The following is a 6,595-nucleotide window of genomic DNA, read 5'->3' as shown; positions in this document are numbered from 1 at the left end:
TAGTCTTACAAGGTTTTTCATTATGAAGATTAACAAATGAAAGAATTGCCTTCTCCTTAGAAAGTGAAGTCTTGATGCATGCAACGAAGTAAATATATTTTACGTTATCGTCATTATGCCCAATTCGAATGCAGTGATAGGTATGCTTTTCTCTGGATTATAGGTAGGAGGAAGATCCAGAAGTTTGAAAAATCTAGACTTTATTTGATTGGATTATAGACATTATCTGCTGAATTCATTTGAGTTAAAAGAAGCTGTAGGTTCTGAAAACTTGACACTGTTACTCATCCCTACCAACTTGAAATTCGTTTACCACTAATTTCAAATGAACCCATGCAAAAACTATCCAAGCACTTTTGAAGATTAGTTTTTATATTTATCCTTATAATAAGATATCATTATCATAGAAAGGTTCGCACCATGAGTCTCGCGATAGTTTTTTTGCGCATGAAAATCTTATTAATTTCTAGCTTGCATCACTAATGGTCATTTGCACTTTAAAATCTTGAACTATGTTAAAATAAATGCGAAACCCATGATAGGGTGAATAAAATTGATTTTGATAAAGTTCATAGGTTTTTATTTAATTTATTTTTTTAAATTTGCAATAATTTATCTCCATCGATTGCCTCTCTTAATATCTTCATATTATATTCTATGAAATAAGGTTTACCCGTAACCGTTAGCGCTTAAATGACTCTCAAAGTTCCCTCAACATATTTGACAAAGCACACTTTGTATACTTATCTCTTTCCCATCAATTATACACGTAATTAGCCATCATAAATTTTATGCCAGTTATAAATCCGATGACCTTGTTGGCCAAGAAATTTCTGGCAATGGCGAAGATAATCATGCTCGCGATGAAGGGAGCTTTATGAGACCTACTGATCACGGTAAAATTGATGTACTCGTACCTCTCTTGACCAAAAGGAGCGTATATTTACATTCTTACAGCTTTGAAACGCATTTCTTGTGGAATATGGCAACGTTTTAAGACGCTTGCTGCAGGCTGATATCAAAAGTCTAATTGGGCGGCACTCGACATTCAGTTGTGGCTCCTGAACAGTGCGTCACAACCCTGATATACTATATGCAGTTTATTACGCTCCGGTTTGTATGGCGCAACATTTCTCATCTTAGAGCTATATAAATCGCCGAAAATTAACGGCCAATTCCTTATCGCATAAAAGAACTTCAATGCCTTGAATGGTTCAATGGAGACTTCCAGATCGATGTCGATTAAACAATACAATAACAATAATTTAACAATCGTTTATCGCTCGTGGCAATAAAGACATCTATCCGTTCTACACTTTATTTAGCCAATTTTATGGGCATGATTTCGCCTACCGTAGTACGATGGGGGTAATAGTACATTTTCAACATAATTACTAAAAAGACATCCTTCCAATTTATGCAAGAGATTAAATCTATAATATAACCTTAGATCCGTGAGCGATCGCCAACCTAGATCCTCTAATAATTTTGAAACGCTACTCAGCTTGACATAACACTGTTTTACGACTTTAGCTCCTCTACGCTGTAAGCGGTCCAATTTGGCAATCAATCTAAGTTTATGAGAATCCCATACGTATACTAGTGATTACGGAGTTGTGGTCGTTAGCGTAAAAAAGGAATGAAAGGGGTCCGAAAACACTTCACTGGGGAACACCCGAAGTGACTTCTACTGCATTAGAGCTAACACCATCTATGATTACTCTTTGTACTCGACCATTCAAAAAGTCTTTAATCTAGGTCGGAATACTTTTTGTATCTATGACATAGGCTTCTAGCTTTGTGAGAGTAGTTTACTATGAGGTACTTTGTCGAAACCCTTTCTAAAATACAGAAAAATCGGGTCCACTGGAACATTACTCCCGAACTAAGAATATCATGAAAAAAACGCATATTTTGTCTCGCAGGATTTACCATTTCGGAAACCGTGCTGATTTTTCATCAATCAACTCTTGATTATCGAGGTTAGATATCGAACTAGCAACTATATATGTTCGTTATATTTGCTGTTAAAGTCTCAAGGTTGAGGACACTTGTTTGAGTATATTCCCGCTTTGACCCGAGATAATTCCTGTACAATATTGTGGCTTGTATTTGAACATTCTCATGGTCACCCAAGGTTCAAGGTCCTAAGGAGACCCAGCATAATTCGAGCTTTCAGTGCCTACATGCTAGGACCAGTAGTGTAGGCTGTGACAGTAATTTTTTAGATGCCCTTTTCTTAGAACGTGTGAAGGTATGAAGTGTGGGCATTCGCAGTCGTAACACATCGTTTTTCCATCCCGCAGATCCTCCCAATTCAACGTTCCACTGCGGCGACATCTCTTTGTGGTTTACTTATTACTCCAGTGGGCTAGGATCTCTCTTCAGATGAGGGTTCTTACCCGCAGATAAAGAAAGCTAGAGGAATGTCTATGAGAAGAGTTTGTTGCGCAAATAGGATAAGATGAATAAATAGGTACAGCGAAGGACGACTCCAAATACCCAAACTGCGCACTTTATCATTTTCAGCAGAGAAGATGAATTGCATATAAATCACGAAGTTGTTGAGACTAGGGAGCAAATACCATAGAGGATAGGAAGTTTCAATTGGGATGATGGCACAATCATTCAAATTGTGGCGATGGTGAAATGAAATCGTGTTGCTTCGCGATGTACACCTAGTCAAACTAGACGTACAGAACGCTAATGGTCGTGCTCGGTACCCGTGTGGGGTAACACTTCTCTTTTACTCGGGATTAAAACTTATTCAAAATAGATTAAACTTAAAACTGTCGCGTATAGTGCCACACGAAAAGGAAAACATTCATTAAATCGTAAAATACTACTCTATTATGTAATAAAACAAATCTTTGGCATTAACATAGGCTACTTAAACAATGGTAAACATTCGACAAGTGGCAATAGTAGCTACTTTCCCAATCCAGAGTTTATATGCATAGTGGAAAATTTGGTAATACATAAAACATATGTTTAATCTTCTAAAAAAAGACAATCCGAGCATGCATTCGTTTTTACTTCAATTCCAAGTCAATATTTGATTGAGATTTGTCGATAAACATTTTGTAATAATAGATGTGTACCATTACTGACTTAAAGCCGAAGTGGTCACATCCATTTCTCTATCCATATTAGACGCCTTCTCGAAATTCACACAGTAAATAAATACATGTAGGTAATATTCTTGCCTTTCTATGAGTTACCTCGTTACTGCTATAGTATCACGAGTACCCATCCCCTTCTAAACCCAATCTTATCTTCTCTCAAGTAGTCATTTTCTATTTTCTCCCCTTTATTACTCTAAGTTCCAAGTACTACCGCTGTGTGTGAAATGAACTCAGGCGGCTTGTACAGTCCTCACAAGCTGCTGCCTTACCCTTTTTTGGGATGGGAATGAATGCTGACCCAACGAAGTCTCCTGGCCAATTTTTTCCCTGAATGCTACAAAAGAGACCGCTAAAAACTTTCATGCTTGCATTTACCTTGAAGCATTTCTGCAGGGATGTCATATACCCGTGTTCTCACAGCTTTTTCATTTTCGTTTCCTTCGTTGACTCTTCAATTTCGCTATTTAGCCCCGCAGGATACACTCGTAAGCTGATCTCATCGATTTCGTATTATCTGCCTTAACTTACTGGCTTAATATCTTTTACACACACCTATATAGTTCTTCTACGTATCCTTTCTATTTCGCCTAAATGTTTCAATCAATGCTCTCTTATATTGCACTTACGACCACGTTTCCTTCGAACTATTAGATTCTCGTATATAATATATTATATACGAGATAATAAATTATTCAGCTCTTTGTACCTTCTTCCTGATTTTGGGTGTAAGTACTCAACTCCTAACTACGTCTGTTGTTGAGTTAAAATCCGTATTTGGTTATGATTATTCTATTCCCCAGGCAACATTTCATTTTTTCATCACTCGATCTTTCTTTGATTTTAAATCGTATTCTTCTGACTCACTCTCATCTCGTCCTTCGCCCACCATCGAATTCTAATCCCACATTACTCGCAAGTACTTCCTAATTTCCATATCATATCTGTCTAATCTATCTAATTTCTCCTCTATACGGCGACAACCCCCTTGTCTACCAACCAACCCAACATTTAGCACTACAGTAAGCAAGTCCCTCTTCAATTCTGTGTACTTCCTTCCTCCCTTCATCCCGTCCAACATGCCTCTCCTATTCCTGCTCCTTCCTCTTTTCCCCAAAATTCTCCTCTCTATCACAATCTTTAACATCCCATTGCCAATCAATATGCTTTGTGCATCCATCTTTCCTGACTCCTTAGAATTTTTCCCAACAATCTCCCCTCTTCCCCACAATGCCCGGCACTTTCTCGTTTGTTTTTCTTTCTGTCCAATATATAAAATATGTGTATATATAAGTTTAAAAACATGTAAGCCTATTACTAGGTTTATAATCACTGGATAGTTTATATGTTCACTGCACAAGTCAAGGCTCACTGGAGTCTCTATATCGAACTCTAAATAGGGAATGTTCCGTGAATGTTCATGCTGTATCGCCTTTTATATCTATTAATAATATTATATAACTCAGTGGTTTCCCTGCCATTTTGTTTAATAATACTACTAACCCTCCTTGTCCCTAATTCTCTCCATTATAAATTAATATGTACCAATAACTCCTATGATTTCTTCCCATCTTAACCCGCACAGTCCTTCATAGTCTATTTATCATTTCTCCCACTCATGATTTTTGTTACCTAAATTTCCCGTCCTCAACATTGTCCTTCTATTCCAAAGTTTCTAACCTAACAGTCGCAGCCCTCTTGTGCGTCTCGTTTTTTGCTTATGTAAAAGTTTTTCATCTGATAACTCCCTCTGAGGCCTTGCCTTCCCCTTTGCGAACGAATCTCGCAATTGACAGAACTCACTTTCTTATCTGCGTCCGTCATTATTTATTGGGATAAATAATTGATATGATCTCCCGTTGCCTTCCTCAGTGGTATTTTTAACTTGACAGTGTCGCTTAAAATGGGTAACGATCTGGGATTGAAATGTCTTTGCAGTCGCATCATTAAGAAAAAGACGTACTACCTTTCGTTGGCCTCCTACCTTCGATCTATCTGGCATGGGTCACCCTTCCAGGAGCAATTAATGTTTCTCCCACCAGCACAGCTCTAGGAGTCACCAGAACGTTCAAGCTCTTCCACAATTCCAAGGTTGAGTTCAGTAGGGAGGGAAATGGATGAGTAACACGCCAAACACATTTCTTGGCATTTCAGTTTATTTTATGAAATAATTTCGTATATGGGTTATAATTAAGTATTCGCATGCATGTAGGTCACAAAAATTGTTTTCCCTTCTCATGTTGCGAATGGTAAAACATTTTAATCTGAGATTATTACAGGAATATTGACGAACTAACAGGTACAGTTTGTAAATGCTAATAATATGTCAATAAATTGCAATTGTATCGCTTTTATACCGCGATAAATTAAATATTAGATGCAATGCTATGAGAAATGGGGCCTATTAGAGGAACTAGGCTGGGAATCACTCACGGAGCGAAGGTTAAATTACAGATTAATAAATATCCTGCATGTATTGGGAGGATGTCTCTTTAGCAATGGTGTTGAAAATGTACTATTACCTCCATCGTATTACAATAGGTGAGATCATATAAATAAAATTAGAGAGATTAAGTGTATGACTGATGTCATTTTTCCCACGAACGATCAGGGATCAGAATAACGTTGTCCGATCGGGCTAGGGAGGAAAGGTATTTTGCCTCAAAAGTAGTATTGTGTGAAATCATCCCCTGCTACACACCCTGGCGGTGGCTTGCAGGGTACTAAGAATACTAAACTATTTATCAGTTTACAATAAAATAATTAAGATATGACTAGTGGAATATTTAATGGGGATCATACACTTCCACTCTAAAACCTTGTAGAAGCAAATAAAAGATCCCTTCAAGGAATCAATTCCATAAGGAAGAATCGATGAATTTAGAAATCAAATACAATAAGATCTCTTACTCCGCCAATCAAATTTAGCAGCTTTAGCTTTGATGTTTAGCACTCCTAATCATTTTTTGTGGGCATGCCGAGGCATAAAATCGCCAGAAGACCTAACTCTCCATCGGAGAGAGACATCGAAAGCAACATGGCAGGAAGGGCCATACTCTGGCACTGCCAGAATGTATCTTCAAGTCGTCATTATAAATCAGTACATTGCCATTCTCATGAATTAAATCCTATGTATTCTCTTCGGTCAATCTGAAAATAATATATTTATTTTGTGCTCATTGTCGCGCCCATTTATAGCATTTATTTCTAAGGACTCACTTTCGTTGCAGTCGTATATTACAATACTTATGTTGTATTGCAATACCTATACACAATTTGAAAAATATAACCCGAGACTCGTGGAAAATACGTCCCTTAATAGATATCTTAAATGATTGACACTTAAAATCATCGTAAATACATTAAGTTGGATTTATGCCCCCATGATTTAATTAAATTACTGTATTTATTCTCAGCTATCGCTTGAAATAATATGAAGAACACTTTTATTGAGTTCATTGACGCACTGGTCC

This window comes from Hetaerina americana, unplaced genomic scaffold (genome assembly GCF_022747635.1).
Source record: "Hetaerina americana unplaced genomic scaffold, ioHetAmer1.1.p SCAF_2, whole genome shotgun sequence".
Lineage (NCBI taxonomy): Eukaryota > Metazoa > Arthropoda > Insecta > Odonata > Calopterygidae > Hetaerina > Hetaerina americana.
This window is presented reverse-complemented; position numbering follows the sequence as displayed.